This window comes from Dryobates pubescens, chromosome 15, assembly GCF_014839835.1.
Source record: "Dryobates pubescens isolate bDryPub1 chromosome 15, bDryPub1.pri, whole genome shotgun sequence".
NCBI lineage: Eukaryota > Metazoa > Chordata > Aves > Piciformes > Picidae > Dryobates > Dryobates pubescens.
Window position 1 is genome coordinate 19,779,957 of NC_071626.1, and position 21,926 is coordinate 19,801,882.

Below are 21,926 nucleotides of genomic sequence, written 5' to 3' on the forward strand. Positions count from 1 at the left end.
TACACTTTGAAGAAAGGCTAATTTTACTGGTAATGAATACCAGTAATAACTTAATAAGTGACTGCAGTACACACTTTAAGGAGGAGCTGGTGCTAATGCGTGAATAATTATTGACACAATTAAGTGCCCAACACTGGGCCTGTTAAACTGCTTCTGGCACGTGAGGGCTCTGTAATGGCTCTGTGGTATGGTACAATGACCCTAAAAGGTTTTAAAGTGTGGAGAGCTCCCCTTTGCTACCACAAGGGAACCTCAGATCTCAAATCCGTTCCCCACCAGATAATGTTGAATTGCAGAGGATTTACATCCCATGTGGGATTTTGCCCTGTTGCCAGGCTGAATAATTAGCTATTTACCGATTCAGTAAACAGTGAGCTCACCCTTTGACCTGCCCTGGTATAGACTGTCTGGCCCGTAACCCTGCTGGGGGCTTCCGCCTGCCTAATGGCTGCTCTGTGAGCCAGGGCTGCTGCTAGAGACCCGGCTGCTCCCTTCCCACCAGCGGCTCTGAAGCGCAGGAACCCAGTACCATGTCGGCCACTGAATCCTCAACTTAGTAGCTGGTGTCAGGGGAAGGGAGAGGAAGTAATCTCCAGTGCACCTACAAAAAGTTGCTTGCAATTAAAAAAAGAGTACTCAGTACCAAAAAAATCACCAAGTTAGGCACCTCCGAGCTGTTTCAGTGTGATTTACACCTAAGAGAGCCAACTGCACGTGTGCCCTGATGCTCAAGTTAGCCCTGGTGCACAGCCCCTCTTCTCCCTCTGTTTTACAACACGTGTGAATGTTCAGATGTTCCAGTTAAATACACACCAAGACTCAGGCCCCACCATGCAGACCACAATTGTCTCTGACAAGTCCAGCAGAATTACTGGAGATATTTGCAAGTTTCCAGCAGAGATATTTGCAAGGCAACATTATCATTGGGAAAGCTCTTAAGAATTCACCTCTGGCAAATAACTCTTAAGCATATTTCCCAAGAAGGGTGTTCGCTTCCTCTGAACAAACAGGGCTGTCTCTTTAAGGAGGAACACCCTGCCAAGACGCCTCATCAGTTAGCTGGAGCAATACATGCAGGCGCACCAAAATTGACCTTTTTTGCTGTGATCCTGAACTCCCTCTGACCTTCCCCAAGCTATTCCACCGTGCGTGTAGGTCCATTAGATAGATGAACAGATAGACAGATGGGCAAGCAGACAGACAGATCCTAATATTTTATGTTAAAATCTGCAGTGTTATCACCAAGGAGTCCTCAGCCTGGGGTTAATAAGAGTGTGTTGAGAATGTAACTGTGGTCACATGCTGAGGCAGCTCTCATGTCTGAGACATGCAAGGAAAGAAGAAAAGAGGGATCCTCTGTGATAACACAGCATCACCCTCCAGGTCCTGGCAACACCAGGGTGACATTAATGGGAGAGGCAGCAGCAAGAACAATTAGAAGGAAGTGGACAATTAAGCGAGTTGTAATGAAATTATGCACACAGCTACACTGTGAAAGACTGGGTAGCAATCAGCTGGCTAGTCACTACAGCATGCAAGTCTCCTGCACTCCAGAGCTGCTCCAGTGGACAGTGGTGGGATGCCATGCCACCAGGATGCACGGGTAGGCTGGACAGACAATGTCTGCAATGGGTGGTCAGAGAATCCTCCCTCTTCTGCCACGATTTTCCTGCCTGGACTTATCAAAGCACTAGACTGCTCTGTATTTTCTCATCTGCAAAACCCAAATAAAGATGCTGCCATCTTTGCCAGATGAGGCTCTGGCCAGCCTGATCTAGTGTGGGGTGTCCCTGCCCATGGCAGGGGGGTTGGAACTAGATGATCCTTGTGGTCCCTTCCAACCCTGACTGATACTACGATACTATGTTGTAGTGTCCTGTTGACCTTAAACCCATGTGTTGTACTGTACCTAACAAACGAACAGGAAAGCCTGACTGACTTGAAAAATACATATGCTGCATTAGAAACTGCTGAACACAGTCTAATACTTCTCACATAAGAGAAAACTTGGAAGGGAGAGAGTTCTTTAAGGAAACCTACTGCTTTATTCATTTCCATTTATCAGATAACAGGAGATATAAACCCCATTCCTTGTTCCTGACAGACACCACAGGACAACATCCAGCCTACTGGGACCTGGAACACAGCTACCAGACGACCACGTCCCACGTGATGACATGCTCCCACTGATGCAGTTCCATCAGACTTACCATAACCTGAGGCCCTATCTGAAATACCAGAAATAAGTCTAAGTTGGGAAGAAGACTGGCAGCATGCATGATGAACTTCTGAAACTGGGCAATGAAGAAATCAAAATTTATTGAGGGCTACAGTAAGATAAGGTGATTTTTGTAACTTCTTAGCAGTTTGTGTGCTGCTCCTTCAAGCAGTGCATCAGGCAGACACTGGGTACTCCCTGTGACTGCTATACCTGAGGGCAGTAAGTGGGAAAGACAACCCTATTCCCTTTCACTTAGGAGCCAGGCACCTACAAGTCTGAGTGTTACAGACACTAAATTCCTTCCAAGGATTTAGTGCCTAGTTATGCTCATACAGGCTGTGAGTCAGAAAGCACCTGCAGGACATAGTCAAAAGATGGCCACAAATCATCTTCTCCCCAAGAGAGATCCTCCAGTGCATTCCACAGTGCAAAACCAATGCACCTTCAAAAGTACTTTTGCTTGTCAAAAAAAAAAAAGAGGGGAAAAAAAAAAAAAAGGCAAAACAAAGCAGCTGCATTTGAGGAAAACATCTGGGGCTTCATGTGGTTCAAAGGCAAAATGCGTGGCAAAGCAGCAGTGGGCTTTGTCACTTGGAAATCAATGAGCTGCCAGTGAGCGTTTCACTCATAGCTACATCATGCCAGTTAATGGCACTGGACTCTTCGTAAACGGCTCTTGACCTCTTGCCCTAACTTGCAGCAGAAGACAGCTGCTCTAACAAGAGCAGTCCTGCAAAGCCACCTTGGGAGAGTTTGTGTGGTTGCATTAGGGCAGGATTTCACTGCCACGCAGCCAGTGCTGCCGAGACCCAGCCCCAGGGAGCTTCCAGGCTGCCCTTTCTTTTCTGTAACAACTCAAATGTGCAACAAAATATTGCCACATCCCGTGAGTATATTGACACAATTGGGACTTCAACCCCAATTTTGCTTTGTGTTTTTCAAATGGCTTTATTTATCTTAAGATAAAGTGCATGTACTTTACCAATATGCTTAGGACCTGATCCCAGGGCAGCCATGCTGGGGAAACGGTCAGTGAATATACTGGGCACTGGATTGCCTGAGGACAGGGCCCCTCCTGAGGTGCTGACCTGTGGCTTAGTTGCAACAGGAGTTAGAGAACCCTGAGACACTTCCAGAATTAGGCCCCCTAAAAAAAGAAAGAAATGATGAATTTTTTATGACTTGCAGTGCTAAACGTATGTTTTGAAGTCAGCTGGTGTGAAAACTGCAGGGAAAAGGAATCAAACTTTAGGCTGTTGGTCATAGGTTTTTATAACATGGAGCAGAAAAAAAACAGACATTGTGTTTGCATTCTATTTCTGGGCCTTTTAAGCTGTAACAGCATGAGTGGTATTTGCATCAGGAGTTACCATATATCATTGCAAGCAACATATGCATAGATGGAAAAAAGATGACGGCAGCAGCAGGTTCAGTGAAATCTCAGGATCTCTCTGTGATAGGGACCTGCTAAAGGTTTGGTTTTATTTAGCGTAGCTTAAAATGTCATTGGCATATGTGTTTCTCAATTAACACCAATTTAATACACTCCAGAAGTGTTCTATTCTGAGAGCAAGCTTCAGAGTTTACAAAGGATCTAACCTGACATTTCAGTGCAGGATATCCAGCCCCATTTACAATCAGGAAAGCAGATTACGAAGGCTAGATTCGTCTCTTTCTTTGACATTGTGCAATGTTGTCTCTAATCATAAACACAAAAGTCAGAAAATCCTAGCAAATGCTGCTCTGCTATGGAAATGAGTCCCCCCAACCTTTGTGAGTCACTTAAATCCCCAGATGAAATGGTGTCTCACAGCAAACACAAAGATTCTTCAAGTGGAAGGTTGATTTTCCTACTCGGTGTCTCACCAATCCTATGTATTTTGATAAACAACTTTTCAATTGATAAACTGCAACTCACCAACAGAATAGTTTAGAAATGTATTCTCTACAAAAACAATAAACCTCAAACACAATGAGAGCAGCCAATAGTCTCACAGCCCCTGGGCTTTCTGTCAAAAAACTGAAAAGAAAGACTTTTGTGGTGATAGCTTCCTAAATGATAAATGCAGATGTCCAATGTGATCTCAGAAATCAACTATTGAAAAGCTAAAGGATTATTTATTAACCAAAAGAATTAATAAAGAGTAGGCAAGTATCATTTCATGTGAACTTTACACAGACTATATGAATGTCTACAATCTATTTCAAAAGAGCACCCAGTGTTATTAATATTGATCTTGGAATATACAATCCATTAGATGTAACAGGCTAAATCCAGCCCTGCTGAAACCTGTAACTTCAGAAAGCCTGTATGAGACAGAAATATCTCTCTTTGGATCTAGTGAAGTGTTTATTTTGAAATCAATAACAGCAAAATCAAAAAATACTGGAAAAAATAACAGGTTAAAGACAAGCATTTGAAAGTTAGGAAATACTGGTGTTCAACTCGCTCATTAATTCTGTCCTGTTGTGTGTCCATCCTCTGCGCTGAAGAGGGGAAACTAGCCCAGGTTCTCGCAGTTCTAAAGTGTACCACAGGACATTCACACAAGAGGGCAGAAGTGTGATTGGAGGGACAACCTGAATTTGGCCTTACTTGTCAATGTTTGGCTTTGCAATTTGCTTGAAACAATGTTTTTGCACGAACTTTCCTCCTTTTCTAAAGAGGGAAAAAAAAAAAAAAGAAAAGATAAAAACTAAATACATGACACACACAACTGCTGAAGCTTTCCAAACACACCTCCCTGGTAAGGTTCAGCCTCTGCCCCTCTGCACAGAAGCCTATCATCTGGGCTCCAGGGTATGAACTGGTCTGCAGATAATAAAGTACAGTCTGGCCGGTAGCCAGGAGACCTCATCACTTTTTCACATTTCCCAGCTACATTGCTGGGGAAACTTCAGCCAGTGACAGCCTAGGGAGGGAGAGGAAAGGGAAACTGGATATCCAGGGAGGAGGTTGGGAGAGCACACACTTCTTGTCCTGCTACAGCTGCTTTGGCAGATCCGAGGGTGCTTAGCACAGTACGGGCTCAGCTCCTTGCAACACCCCTGCTCAGTAAATGTGGTGACACTGTGACATGCTTCCTAGACAATGACAATGAAAGTGAAACGGTGACTTTCATAGGCTTGTACCACCACCAGGTTTGAATAGAGCCTCATAGCATGACAAAATTGTACTTCTGAAACCTGGAGTTTTTGTCACTAATAAATTTTAAAGGATGCCAAAGACAGTGCAAAGATTAAAGGGTTTTGGTTCAATGGGATCCTTTAAAATTTACTGAGGCAATCTGAATGCAGAGGACTGCTACTGTCTCTTGCAATAAATAATCTGGAAGAATCTTTCTATGTAACAACATTCTCACCTACACACTTTCTAGAGTGTCTGTATATACCCATAGATACATAAATGGGTCCTTGAATGCAGACAGTTGGAAATGCTTCATCCTGAGCGTGCCTTGCCAGGAAATCTGGAAAATTGTGATATATAACGAGTTTATATTTTAACAGATGTGCACATTCAAAATGAGAACTTAATCCTGATCATGTTGAACTCTGCTATAGGGAACACTGAAATTCAGAATCATTATCCAAGAGCTTCTTTAAATCGGAGGCAATCTGGTGCTTCAGATTCTACAATTCCTAGTTCCAGCGCAAACTGGAGTTATTTTGGTCCTTTGAAAACTGAACTCAGCAGACAAAACTCACTCACCAAGCGCTCAAGAGAGTATTTATACCACCTAACTTCAGGTGTCTAACTGGGCTGGTCACAGATTCAGCTACACTGAAGCCCCCTTTGGAGGAGCCTGCCTGTCTCTACCACCTGGCTCTACCTCCTTATTGAAGTGTTTAAATTAGATGAAGTAACATGGTGTGATAATTGTGTCCTCAAGTCCTCACTGTAGTATGCATACATACGTACAGGCCAGCCAGCCACAAGCTGACTCAATCTCAAATGAGTGGCATCTTGAGTTAAATTCAAGTTTTAGCAAAAAATCAGCCTAAATATGCAAAGATGTAAATGTTCTCAAGCTTTAAGAACCATAGATCTTTTTCTAGATGCAAGTTTCTCTGAGCAATAGCTTTGGCTGGTAATTTAGATGATTCTTTTCCTGCCAGAAGTTATAAACCCAATGTCCAAGGCTTCCCCATTTGCTTGTTTCAATGATACAGGAATGTTAACATAGTCACTTTGGGGTGTCAGTTATCACTGAACTGTTTTTTACATCAGACTTCCTAAGTGGCAAAGAATTTTAAAGGCACAAATATCATGCCTGATATTTACATACCAGTCCCTGTGAAAGGATTAGTTCCCTTCCTTCTACACCCCTCAACTCACGACACACAGCAGTGGGAAATAAGCAGACAACTACATTCTCCTAAAACTGCAAAGAAAATCCAAACAGCTCAATGCACTTATCACCCTGAACCAGGCAAAGGGCATGCCCCAGGGCAAGTTCTCCATCTGTGCTGGGTGTACAGCACCTGAAAGGGTTAAGAGAGTGAGCAGAGCTTTCAGAAGCACCTAGAAACAAAGATACCTACAGGGTGTGCTCTGCTTTGAAAATGTGTTGCTCTAACACAGTGGTTCACTGGTTGAATACATTGCTATTTGATATCCTGCTAGACAAATCTGGCTGGAGTTTTGCATCAGATCAGCTAAGCTTTCTGTCAGAATGTTCACTCTGGTGATGATCAAACCCTGTCTGTGCAGACAAGCCCACAAGACAGGCTACCATAGGACTGTGCAGTATACAAGCCCTGCCTTCACACCTTGCTGGGCAGCCCGGGTGAAGCGCAGCTACGTCAGCATCCCTGGGAGCACACGTGCCCCGTGGGGAATGCTCACTATCTCCACAGAGGAGAGCAGAGCCCAGTCTCAACTACTCCTCTTTCACACACTGCTTCTCCTTATATATAGCCTAAGCTACTTGTGCTCCAGACAGTGCCTTCCTTTTCTATGCTTTCATGCTGCTTTTATAAAGGCATCAATGTGTTTTTCATTTTTAAATCCAAAGGCAGATACACAATATGCCTTCCTCAAGTCAGTTCCTAATCTCCTTCAAGAAGGACAGGAGAAGGAGCTCTATCCTTCTAGTCTCCTCTGCAGCCACTCAACTTAACTCCTGAAAACGGACAAATTCTTTCAGAGTTCTTCACAAATCTGCCTCCTCCATAGTGAATTGGGGTCAGAGTGGCTGGAGAGCAGTCAGGCTGAGAGGGACCTGGGGGTGCTGGTCGACGGTAGACTGAACATGAGCCTGCAGTGTGCCCAGGCAGCTAAGAGGGCCAATGGCATCCTGGCCTGCATCAGGAACAGTGTGGCCAGCAGGAGCAGGGAGGTCATTCTGCCCCTGTACACTGCACTGGTTAGGCCGCACCTCGAGTACTGTGTCCAGTTCTGGGCCCCTCAGTTTAGGAAGGAGGTTGACTTGCTGGAACGAGTCCAGAGAAGAGCAACAAAGTTGGTGAGGGGTTTGGAACATAAGCCCTACGAGGAGAGGCTGAGGGAGCTGGGGTTGCTTAGCCTGGAGAAGAGGAGACTCAGGGGTGACCTTATTACTCTCTACAACTACCTGAAGGGAGGTTGTAGACAGACGGATGTTGGTCTCTTCTCCCAGGCAAGCAGTACCAGAACAAGAGGACACAGTCTCAGGCTGCGCCAGGGGAGATTCAGGCTGGATGTTAGAAAAAAGTTCTATACAGAAATAGTGATTGCACATTGGAATGGGCTGCCTGGGGAGGTGGTAGAGTCGCCATCACTGGAGGTTTTTAGGAGAAGACTTGACAGGGTGCTTGGTGCTGTGGGAATTCATCTAAATGTTTCATGATAAAAAATGTTGCCTCTCCAGTACATTCCCAAGACCCATTTTGAACTCCTGGCACTTATTAAATACTGAGGTTCTCCAATCTTTTTTTTTTTTTTGTCCATAATATAACTGACTGCTCTAAGTTTCCTGCCCCTTCATGGCAAAGAACTTTCATCCTAAAGAAGCAATGTTTTCCTAATGGCCTCCTGTGAGGGATTTATACAAAGCACTTCAGCACTTAAATAAATCATGATCCCAGTTGTTCTCTGACCACTATTTTGCAAACTCTTCCTGAGAAGTAGGAAAACCAATCTAATTAGTTAATCTTTGCACAGTACTTTGAACACACAAAGTGCTATGTCTGCTTAGACATTTGTACACCACCTGGTGCATCGCTTTCAGTTCAAACTCCCAAACTCACCAGGATCCAACACCAGCCCCCGTGGAAACCATTCCAAAGAGTCCTGGCTGCCACTCTCACTTTCTGCCTTGTTGGGATGCTCCTCAGATGACATCACGTTCCACACACAACACATAAATGTCCTTCCCAGAAAGAAAATAGAACTCCCCTCCAAATCCTAAGTGTGTAGTTTGACTGTGTACTACAGACCTTTTCCTGTAAATAAATACATGCTCCAAACTCCCTGCTTGGGCACCAATCCCAAACACTTTGACCATATAGTCATTAATATGCACTTGTACCAGCAGTGATGGATGAACAGCTGAGTGTTGGGATAAGAGAGTCCCAGTACAAAACCTACATAATTTCTGAAGTTCCATTGCTATGCAAACCAGAGAGACAGTTACTAAAACACAACAGAAGTAGCAACAACTTCTAATCAGCACGTCCTCAGGTCTGGAAGGGAGACTGGTGAAGCACTGAGTCAGTCAGAGTAAGATCAGCTCTCTAATTTACAACATAAAGCACCAATTAAATAAATGAATCAAAGCACAATTAATGTCATGTACAGTAGCAGGAAAATCAGAGCCTGCTTGTGCCACACATGTGATGGGTTTGGAAGCAGGCTAGACCTCACATTGTGTGTTTTTTATTGCTGAGGAGCTGGTGTTACTTCTCTTTCATCCAGTGTCTTTGCTTTTTGTTTTCTGTTTGTAAGTGAGGGTTGCGGTTGTTTCGAACCCATATGTCTCTCGTTTTCAGCCGCGTGGTTTGCCCCCTCTGTCTCTCATCATTGCTTTTGGCCCAGTTTCTGGAGAGGAAATGCGAGATTTATTTTATCTGGCCTGAACTACATTGTTCCTTCCTGACTACTGGTGTTACTTCACTCCAAATAACATGGCTTTGCGCTTACTGCCTGTGCAAGGTCAAAGCCCGAGGGGAACAGGCATATTTAATAGCAAGGGTGAGAGAAGGGGATAAGGCTTCAGGGCAAAAAATGAGAATAGAAGGCAGGGAGAAGAGGGAGAAATTAAGACATGAGGTAAAGAAGTTTTGGGATGGAGGAGATCCTCTGTTTTCCTTCAGCTAGCAATAAGCTGAACTGCAGCTACAGAATAACTTTTGGGCACAGATTCAAGCCAAGCTAGGAACACTAATGTTAGCAATTGAAGCAGGACATTGCCAGGTAATTTAGAATATAAATTCATGGAGAAAAACAGTTGTAAAAATTGATACAAGAATGTAAAAAAATGCTGCTGAAGAGTGTCAGTATTTCTCTGGTTGCTCAGCAGAACGAGCAGCACAGAAACACGAAATACATCTGTGCTGAAGAGGAAAGCGAGCTGAACACAAACAAATATATAAATGATGAAAACCAAGCATCCCTTTTAAAATTAATTACATTTGAGTTCCTCTGGTGCTTGTAGAAGGATCTGTAAATCTTTGCCTGGTGTCACTAAGTACATAGCAAAATAACTTGTAAAAGCGGGGGCAGGATCTGCACTGGGCATTACAGCTCTGTTGAAACCCATGGCACTCAAGCTGCCTAAGAGCAGATGAGACTTGCAGCTGCCAAACTGCTTTTTGATTCATCAAAGGGCTAAAAAAAATCCATCTCTCCCCATATACCTCACCTAAAATGAATCCAAAACAACAAACAAAGCTAATTCTCCAGACAGCAGAGGAGCATCCCAGCCTGCAGCACATTTACTCTGAGTGGGGAGTGAAGCTTCAGCTTGTCTACTTACTTGCTTTTATCCTTGAGATTGGACTGAAGTAAGCCGTTCACAGCTTCAGATAAGCACAGGGGTAATGGGCACTTTTGCCTAAAACACACCCAAACACTAGAATAAGTACCTTTGCAGATTGAATTCTTTAGCTTAGGCTGATCTGGCATTTTGTTTTGTAAGACACTTCTGACAAAGTCATCCCCCACAGCATTTTTACCCATGATGGTTCAGAAGCAACTCAGAGGCCCACTGAAAGCCTGCAGTCGCAAGTCAGCTACTAACCAACAAGACTAGGGGGACATAAACATCTTTGGATGACTCTGCAACTTCTGATGCTTCTACGACTTTTTTCCAATACCAATCAAAATGAACTGCTCAAGATGGGGCCAGGGATCTGGGAGGAGAAGGGAAAGATGCCCCTTCAGATAATCTGAATGGACACTGACAGCACTGCAAGTCAATAGCAAAAAGCAGTCCATGCTCCCTGACAGCAGCCTTTTACTATCTCAAACGCAAAGGCACATTCCTGGGTCAGTGCCGCATTCCTGCACCGAGCACTGACTGCCTCTGTGTGCTGCGGAAAGTCAGCGCTCTGCCCTGCGATCTTCTGACCTGCACAGATGAGGCCCTGAGCAACATCCAGACCTCTGCTTCCCAAGGATCACATCACGCTCCCATGTGCAGCCAGCTGGCTTCCTCTCATCTAAGGGATAATGGTTTTCTGTACCAGCTGGAAGGTTGTGTCTGAGGGTGTGGTTCTTGCTCCTTGTCCCAGAAACGTAAGGGTTGTGCACACTGATTCAAAGATCTCATTTACTCAGTCACAGCTCAGAGAAGGCTCTGAAAGATGTCATTGCTAGTATGAGGAAGAGCATGCGATCAAGTGCTTGTGAGCAGGCAGGAACAGAGCCTCCCCTTTCAGCAGTAGAAGATTCTTAGCTCTGGTTTGGCTGAGCATTGAATTGTACCACTACATGACCAGAGACTGTCCTTTCATTTTGAGGCACACATTTCTAGCTGAGCTGTCAAGGCACTGTTTTACTGCAGCATATGACACTAGCAGCAGGCTGACTTCCTACTGGATGCTGAAGTTTCTGTTTTCTATGCCATTATTACTCAAATAATAGGCAATGGTTCAAAATTAGAGAAGAGCAGATTTAGCTTGGATGTTAGGAAAAAGTTCTTTACAATGAGGGTGGCTGAACACTGGAACAGGTTGCCCAGAAAGGTGGTTGAGGCCCCATCCCTGGAGATATTCAAAGTGAGGCTTGACTGGGCAACTTGTATGTCCCTGCTCACTACAGGAGAGTTGGACTAGATGACCTTTGGAGGTGCCTTCCAACTCAGGTGATTCTAAGATAAACAGGGAGTCTCTGGGTGTCCCAGTTTAAAACATGTGATTAAGTCCTACAGTCTAACTTGGTTCCCTCTTTCCTGAGGTTGGAAGATTCAAAAGCTTTTGGAATTAAGAATGGTCAGTTAGTTAAAAAAACCAATTACAAATGGAATTACAGCTGGTGAGAGGTTTTCAACAGTGTAGAGAGGCAAATATGATCAGTGTCATCTTCCTGAAGCTCACCCCTATACTCCTAAGAGTGAGAGGCTAAAACCTATGAGTTGCCTTCAGGAGTGCTTTGTACTCTTCAGAGTCTACTTATTTCATTGCAATTAGGTTTAAGTGGTGTTTAGCATTCCACAATTGCCCTACTTTATGGTCCCTTCCTCTTCCTAGCTTAAAAAATAGCGATGTTGCAACACTGTAGTGTTTCTGTTGTGATTGTCATGATGGAAGCAGAGCCAATGCAATTTGCCCATGTTTTACTAACCGCCATCTGGCAGGGATATGGTAACATGCTAATCTTCACAGGACTCTTGTTTTTCAACTATCTGCTGGACAACTAAGGAGATCACCAGGCTGCTGGGATGAGTGCCAGATGGGAGGCAGGTATGTTTATGAGTTTAAGATTCTTATTTTCTTTCAGTGCTTTCACATGCTGTTCGTGGAGTGGCAGGAAAAGTGAAAAGGGGGAGGAGGGGATGAGTCAGTGACGAGACTACAACTGTTCAAAATCACTTTGAAGTTCTGCAAAACGCAGTTGTTTCACAAGCCACCTCTTAGCTGCTGTTTGTTCTCTTGGCCCTCAGGTCTAGACAGTGTTTTAGGAGTCCTTCTTTCCAGTGCTTTGCCCAGCGTCTCCAGTCTGACACAAACACAACTGCTTACAAAGGCCTGTAGTGATAGGATGGGGGGCAATGGTTTCAAACTAGAGAAGAGTAGACTTAGCTTAGATATCAGGGACAAGTTCAGCACCACAAGGTGGGTGGAACACTGGAACAGGTTGCCCAGGGAAGCAGTTGAGGCACTACCCCTGGAGATATTCTGCTACAGACACTGGACACAGTACTCAATAAAAAGGCTTTTCTTGCCTCTCTGCCCCATTCCTGTAGCTTTGGTGATCTCTGGGGTGATGGAAGGACAGTCATATATGCCACCTCACCAGTAATTACAGGCAGCTGTCATGGTGTTAGCACCATGTCTAAGTCTTGCACAGAAATCTTAGAGCTATGACAGCTCTGTACAAGCATGAGAGAACAGCCTCTGTTCATCTTCCTGGACTGCAGGGTCCCTAAAATGGCAAAACCAATGTGACAAGATAGAGATTGAGTCTTCTGGACAATGAATGCCTAAATAACTCAAAGGAGAAGAATAGACTGAGAGATGAACTTGTTAATGTTTATAAATATGTCAAGGGCAAATGTCAGGAGGATAGAGCCAAGCTCTTCTCAGTGATGTCCAAGGATAGGACAAGGGGCAACGTGTGCAAGCTGGAGCATAGAAGGTTCCACATGAATATAAGGAAAACCTTTTTCACTGTGAGGGGGACAGAGCACTGGGGCAGGCTTCACAGAGAGGCTGTGGAGCCTCCTTCTCTGGATACATTCCAAACCTGCCTGGATGTGTTCCCGTGTGACCTACTCTAGGTGTTCCTTCTCCGGGAGGAGGGTCGGACTGGATGATTGTGGTGGTAGGGCTTCGAGGTCCCTTCCAACCCCCCATGCTCTGTGATTCTGTGACATAAAAATTAGGTAATTTTTCTGAAGTTTAGCTAAAACCCCCAGAAGAAAACTCAGCAGCTTCTGAATGGTGAAAGGATAGTTGAAGAGAGCAGATGAAGCAGTCAGTTGATCACTGCTCCTCAAGTGATCCAGATGGTAAGTTAACTTTGGAATACGCTCAGGACTCAGCTACATGATGCCTCCAAAGCACCCCTCCTAGATCCCATGTCCCTGGATTTCTTATGAGGGGCCACAGCTCCCTGCTGTAGGTCTCAGGTGGGAGGAGAGTGTGCAGCACTGACCTGGCTCAGCAGGGCTGAAGCCAACACTCTCGTGTCAACGTTTCAGGAAAAATCAGCAGCTTCAGGAAAGTCATCCAACAAATGCTATTTCTGTATTTCTGTAACTCTAGTAAATATTTATCTCTGTCACACCCCACATACCTGTACCGAACGTCCTACCCTAACTCATCTTTTTGCAGACTTGAGTCTAGCTTTAGCCACTGTAATGACTAACAAAGAACTACAGCTAAAAACACAAGCTGCTTTAGCTAAAACTAAACAGTCATGGCTCACCAGCTAGGATGGAAAAATTCATGTTCAGCTCAAATGTAGAGGAGTATCTGTGGTACACTCACCAATGTGTTACATTAACAGGGCTATGCACAATAAATCCTTATTACAGTGGGCTTCTCATAAAGAAGATGTCTGATGAGGGGGCTGGTTTGGAAGAACCCTGTGCTGCATCAATTAAGCAAAATAAATGACTCTTTGCAAATTTCCTCCCAAACAAAATTCAGAGCATAAACAAATAAACAAACAAAATCCCTCACCTGTCATGCTTTAGTTGGAAATCAACTCATAGTTACAGTAACACGCAGGCGTACCTGCCCTTTTTCCCGTGCTCTAGGCATGGCAATTACTACAAGAATTATCTGCTCAATTATTAATTAAATATCTATAAATTCACACACTCACAGACAGTCTCTCTCTCAATAGGCCTTGGCATAAGGGAGCACACAGAATTTTGGCAACGAGTTGAGAGTGGAATAGGCGGCACAACCTAGACATGCCCAAGCCTTCTTGACACAGGAACAGCTTCTCTTCCCTATGCCAGTGGTTCTCTCGGTGCCAGCTCTGATGCACACCCCCTTCCAGGAATGGCTCTCATCCATGCTGGCAAACAAAATGATAGAGAAGAAAATATAAAATTACTCTTCAAAATGTAAGTGGAAGGATGAGCACGGCGCCAAGTGAGAAGTATCCAAATGTGAGATCCCACACTGCTACATGTCAGTTGGAAAGATGACATACATACAGAAAGTCAAGCAAACAGGTTCGTCCACAAAGGGATGCTAAAGGAGATCATTTGCATTTTGGGTAATAAAATATTTAAAGCAGCACTGCACAAATTATAAATAAAAACACTAACTACAGTCACCAAGAATGCAAGCACCCTATGTGGAAGCTGGCCAGCAAACCCCTTCATTAAATACAATATGATCAGAAGGAAATAGAAAAGTGGCTACAGACCTCTGAAGGCCAGCAGGTAATGCAAGCCAATTGGTTATTCAGTTCTAATTAAGGGATCCAATACTTATTTTGGACTGCTCAGAGAAGAATAAAGCAAGAGTTCAGGGTGAACTAAAGTCTACTTTATTTAACAATCTGTGACTGATTATAAGGGAGCAGCAAGTTCCAGATGGGTGGGAGTGCTTACAAAACCCCTCTATTTTCCCTACAACTTACAATCAGTGCTTTTAGTTTCCACGTATTATAACGCTTCCACTTAACACGACAAGCACAGCAGAACAAAGAAATGTGAAACCAACTTTACAACAAAATTTGGGGACTGAACAGGACATGCTTTCCCATCCAACAAAGAATGTATTTCAGGCTTCTAATTTTAGCATCTTATTCAAGACGTTACCTGGTTTAGAATGTTCCTCAGTCAAGCCCTCAGCTCTGACCTAACCCAAAGAAAATGTTTAATTCTGTGGTGCAAAATATGCAGCCTTTTTGGGGGGGGATCACGCCTGTCTCTGTGCTGCAGAGAAATCATCATGCAGATAGCATTTTAAAATACCATTGACTTTAGCTGTTATTTATTTGCAACTAGGAACTACTTTCATTTTGAAATGAACAATCGTTTTGCTTTCTAAATTCATCTTATTCATGTCCTCATAACCACCCGGATTTATTACTGCTGGTGTGCAAATGACATGGAAGCATGGAAATTCCAGCAGTTTGGGGAAAAAACAACAAACCTCACCTCTCATTTTCTGTTATAATTGCATGCTCAAAAACCTGTTCATTTTATATTCTGGAAATGCAACATACTTTAACATTGTGATTCCTGTTCTGTGCCTTGGCCCACCCTGTACCTAATCCCCACTGTCTTGGCACAGCAGTGGAAAAGCAGCAGGACTATGAGTAATGGTAAAAGCCTGGAACTTAGCAGCCTTAACTGATTCATATTCTGTGAAAAGAAAAATAAAAGGTCTATGTTTGTCTCCTTGCAGAGCTCCTAAGTAAACTCTGTTAGACAGAGTATGTGCATTAGGCTCACCATTTTTTTGCAGCTCAGCGGAGCTAGGTAAGATAACCTAACACAACTTTCATCCACAGGGATTTCCCTAGGCAGGCCTTTAAAATGGTTAATGACTGATGTTTCCATTAAATCTGACCTACCTTTCAGTTTTGCAGTAGCCCAATCTAATCCTTGTTTTGCACCTATTTGCATGGACAAATGGAGTGACTCTGTAACAAGCAAGGCACGAGGCTGGCTCTGACAAGAGGTCAATTCATTTTAAATGGATGCACACAGTATTATTTCTACTTATGCTTAAACTGAACAAACCAGGGCAAAGCTTGCCTACACACCATGCTGCTACTTATCCAGAATTAAAAGCTCTGCGTTCAGTACATAATGGACACAGAATACATCTGTAGGCATCCTTGTGTACTTTGAACAGAAATCAATGCTATCACCTTGCAACTGCTAGCCAGGACAATATTTAGCCTCCCTGAGCTCTCCAGTCCAAAACATCAATCATCTTGGCTCTAAACTTTCAAGGACCAGTTATAGTCTCCTTCACTGGGAACTCATAGCCACAAAGATGATCACAGGGCTGGAGCACCTTTCCTATGAGGGAGCTGGGATTGTTCCACCTGGAGAAGAGAAGTTGCTGGGGAGACCTAATAGTGGCCTTCCAGTACCTGAAGGGGGCCTACAAGAAGGCTGCAGAGGGACTGTTTACAAAGTCCTGGGATGATAGTATGAAAGGCAATGGTTTGAAATGAGAGAAGAGTAGATTTGGATTGGATGTTAAGAACAAGTTCTTCACCATGAGGGTGGTGGAACACTGGAACAGATTACCCAGGGAGATAGTTGAGACACTATCCCTGAAGTTGTTCAAGATCAAGCTGGACAAGGCTCTGAGCAAGCTGATGTAGTGGAGGATGTCCCTGCTGGCTGCAGCAGGGTTGGACAAGATGACCTCTGGAAGTGCCTTCCAACCTAAACCATTCAATGATTCTATGTTTTGCAAGGATCTACCCTAAAACTGGTGCTACTCAGTATTTTCACTTGCAATCTGGATGATGGAATAGTGTTCTTATGAAATCTACCAATAGCATCAAACTGACAGAGATGGCAAACAGGAAGACAGAATTGAAATTCAAAATTAACTTGAAAATTGGAGGAACAGTCTGAAAAGGGTGCAAATGGGACAAGAAGATCTAACTACAGGTATAATAGCTAACTGTAAAAATGAGGATTGGGAGCAACTGATTAGGGAGCACTTCTCTGAGAAAGGGCATGGGTGCTACAGTCAATTGCACGTCAACAACATGATGATATTGTGAAAAACGCTGGCATCACACTGGCAAGTGTATCATCACATGATACTTGAAGCTACACAAAGAAAATCTTTTACTCTATTCACCACTGGGAAGACCTTTGTAGGGGACTATTTTGGGTTGCTTTTCTTGAACAGAGTTGTGGTCTACCTGTAGGTGGTTTCTGATTTCCACCCTGTATTTAATGGTCACTGTATGTATGTGCACCCTTTTTTCTTTATCCCTTAGATTAAATTGTTCTTTCTTGGTATATTAATACTAGATAAATCACATAACTTCTTGATCTTGCCAGCCCTCTATTTTTTATCATTAAACAGACTGTTTCCCTGATAAATTTTGTAGCTATTCTTCAACAGGTTCCAGTTTAAATTAGTTTCCTTAAACACACATAAACAGAGCCAAACACAACATTCTATGTGTTTTATACCATGGCTTTCTTTGCTCTTTTGCTGAAAATACCAAAATTGATACATCCTGCCCTCATATTGCCTTTATCACATTGTTGCATTTAATGTTTCAGAGCAATCCCATGATCACCTACATGTCCAAGTCTTTCCCCCTCCCTCTAATGAAGGGAGGAGATGACAAGGTATAGCAAACATTCTTGTCATTAGTTCTTAACCAAATGACCTAATTGTTTATGCTGTAACATTTTAACTGACTGTTAATCCCTTGTTCCTCACAGTCATCTAATTATTCATTAGGGCATTCTGATGCCCCCTGAAAACGATAGCACCTCTCAAATTTGAATGGCTGGATTCTGTTTAAAACACAACTGTAAGATCAATTAAAGTTCTTTATTGGTCAACTTTTTGCCTTTTATTTTGATATATGAATAATGAAAATCACGGTGTAAGCCATGAATATTTTTTTTTCCTTTTGGTTTTTTAAACAGAAGTCAACCATATGATGTTTTGAGTCATTAATTCCATAACTGTCACGACTCAATCCCCTCACTGCTGAAGGACTGGTAGGTTGTTTATTCCTTTTAACCCCTGTGATAAGTTTATATTGATTGAACATTTTCAAAGCTGACACTGCAAAGGAGGAAAGAAAGACAAAAAAAAAAGAAAAGAAAAAAAAAAAAAGGCAGCTGAAAATTGCAGTTCCCAATGAGGCAATAAGCTTTGCCAAAGGTCAGCTCCATACCAGAGTTCACAGTTTTGAAGCATATATTATTTTCTATCTAAATAACATGCAAGATACTATTCATGATCTGCTATGCCAATGTTATTCACAGTGCTATAAAACATGCTTTTTTTTTATTTTTTCCTATGTAATAGACTCCTCAAATGTATATTGGAACTGACAGAACAGTTCTAGGTTTAATGATAAAATCATGATCTGAAATTTTACAGCCTGTCGTAAGGAGGAGATCAGGCAGGAAGAATGCACAGCCCAAATGACGGCTCTTTCTGGCTCTGCACTCATCTCCACAGCTCCGTGTATTCACTGATTATAACATGAACAAATGCATTATCCAAAAGAGATTAAACAAGTGATACTTAAAACACTGCTACCATTGTTAGAAATGGCCTGACTGTTGGGATACAAAAACAAAGCAGATGTTTTTATTATTTGTATTTCAGTAAAATAAATTGTATATTTGCGTGTGGGAATGGAATACAGAAGGTCTGGTCTGACTTGTGTATTAGAGATGCTCTTTTTCACAGTCTTGTGATTCATGCTCTTCCACGGTTTTCTGAAGCAAGTATTTCAGATCTGGCTGCTTCACAAGCTCAGTAACTAGTTCTCATCACAAGTTTCCTAAGGAGTCTCAGCAGACAGATGGAAATGATACACATGCGCAGCAGCCACTCCAACACAATAGAGCCACTGTATCAGTAATGTGGGAAATATAGCATCCCTCCATCCCTGAGCAGGCTTTAATGCACTGGATTGTAACAGCTCCAAAGAAGTGTTTGTGGTCTACAGAGTCAATCATCAGTACATTAAAAAGTCATAGCTGACACTACTATCTCTCTAGCACAATGCTTAAAAAATATCAGTTAAAAAGAGGGAAAAAATAATAAAAGGAACACACCAAAGCCACACCAAAGTAATTTAGTTACTTAGGACCAGCAAAGAGCATAAATTCATGCCTAGCTTGACTCCAACGTGAGACAGGGCTTATGTCTTTTCCTGACTTTGGATCTTAGCTTGGAGCATTACCGAGCTGCTGAACACACTTAGATACATTCTTAATCTAAACTGATATGATTCCACCTATCCCACTATTGCGAATAATGGAGTAATATCATCCCCACATAGCAAAGAAGACACACTTCCAAATATTCCAGTGGCATACCTTTGTTAGAGAGAGCCCCAAGCAATTTGCTATACATGTACCTTAAAAGCATTTTTTTCTCATGTTTGTGCAGACAACTGCTAGCAAACCATAGACGAGTGCATATTGAAATCTGTCCATCTAGCATGACCCAACTGGACGCTGCAGCAGAATTAAGGTGTCCATCAAGCAGTTACCAAAATTCAGACTTCAGATGGACTGTCATGTCTGAAAGCCACCCTGAGTCCCAGCACCCACACTAGTGCTGCCTTTGGGTGGGCTGAGGGAGAGCACAAAGCAGAGCTCCTGTCCCATAAACTACTGCTTTCTTCAGTGCTGCTGCTGCCCAGCTGCTGGTCAGAGTGAAGGACGGCTTGAGACACCGCAGCAGCCAAGGAGGACTTGTAGCAGAGAGCCACTATTCAAGTGCAAACACTGCACAGAGTTAATGACAATGACACCCCGAAGCAAGCTTTTCCCATCATGTTCAGGCACCACTTAAAAACCACACTTACATCAGTTAGTTTTGAGGATGAAGAATTGCTACTGGTGTTGGTAAGAGGATTTTATTCCCCGCTCACAAGTGGAACTGAAGCAATGGATGGGGGGGCTTGCTGTTTGTAACAACATGTGTCTGAGGATCAAGAAGAGAAGATCTGTGCTAGAGGACAGAAGGATTTGTTCTTCCTGTTCATTTGATAAAAAAACATCACAGACCAAAGGGGAAAAAGAGTTTTTAAAATAAGGAAAGACTCACTTGGATGTCAGAGCAATAATATTGCAGACCTCAAAAATACTTCAAACTGGTTGTCAGCTTTCCATATATAAAATGGCAATGGTAATTATACAAACAAATAATCAGACATTAGAGTTGACTTAATCCTTGCTAAGCACTGGAGACATTTAACTCTGAAAGCATGCACAATGTGATTATAAATAAGAGCTGTGGTCTTTCATTAAACTGAGCTATTTCAGAGTTTCAAGAGTAAAAAATGGCAACTCAGGGATTAACAGTACTGATGCTGTTGCAGTAACATCAGCCACCAAATTTCAAGCAGAGTCTGTGTTACATTTTGAGATTTTGTGTCCACCTACTAAGACTGATTACCTCCTCTTAGCCCCTGAATGGAGAGGGCACTTCAGGACATGCTGAAATGTATCTGAACCTAGGAAAGTACTTAAATGTGTACTCACACAAAAGGGTATTTCTCTGAACTGGGGTCTTACGTTCCTGGAGCTGATGTTACCGTAGCCTACTGAAAACAAGGCTTCCAGTACAAGTCTGGATGATGTGACTGTTGATTTATTAATAGCAAACCTTTAAAAAAAATCATCACCTGGCCAGTCTTTTTATTATATATTTTCATACACAGATGCAGGCAAGTACAGTAACAGACACTTGAAATTTGTGTATAATGAATGGAAGAAAAAAAAAATAATTCTGGAACTAAGAATCAAAACATTCCTTTGTTTTAAACAGAACTGAGAACTCCACACAAAAACATCTCTGGGTAGTTTTGTATTTTCCACACGAAGAGCATAGGATCAGCAAAACTTGTATAGCCAAGACTTCCTTGGAAAACATTAAGGTCTTTATCCCACTTGAGACATCAAGTCATTCCTGCTAACCTCTTCCCCCACTGAAAAACTCCATTAGCTTTGAAAAGGCTGATTGCTATAAGGGAAAACAAAGTGCTTGGAGAAAAAAAAAAACCTCTCTTGAAAATGAGAGCATTCTCTCCTCCCTGGCAGTGAATACAGACCAGTGTTGTAAGCCTGTACCTCTGCAAGTGAGAGGATGCTCCTGCAAAACCCCCAGCTTACTGAGGAGGACTCGGACAACTGTCTTCTGACATGCCTTCTTTGCCAGGGCTAAGTCTCAACAACCACATAATTTGGAGGAAAAATTTGTTGCATATTTTTTCCTGTCCCAGATGGGTCAGTTAAGGGACTGTGATCAGTGCAGTGAATTGGAGAGTTGTTTTTTGGGGGTTTTGAGACATAAGCTGTAGTTGGGAAAGGCAGCTGAGTCAGATAGTAAGATTAGAAAGGCGCTGCAGAGGATCCCGATGCAGTAAAGATGGATTGTGCTCCAGATGTGGCATCGGGGTTATTAAAGTCCTCTTCATCAGATTGTGCAAACACATAGCCACATATAATTGTTTACAGCTCTGTCAAAGATACCTGAGGCTTAGGATCCTGCAAAACACAGAGCAAGAAAGGGTCTTTATTGACCGAACAAGTGGCGACCTGTTACTGAATGTGTTTGTTAGCACTTCCAACGTGATCACGCGTCTTGAGCCATGGTAGGAAATAAAGGGCCCTTTCTGCTCAAGAAAACCCTTCTCTGTCCCAGAATTTGGAATAACACTTTTTTTCTATAGTTAGGATTCATTACATCTGGCTGGTTTCTTTCCTAACCTTTCTGGCTTCACTTAGTTGCAAGGCTACATTCAGTGTACTTTTGGCTCCTAATGGGGCTTAAGTTTTCTCTTTTTTTTATTCTGAAATAGGAACCAATGGAAGATGATTAATTGTGGTAATTTTTAAAATGAATTCAGCAC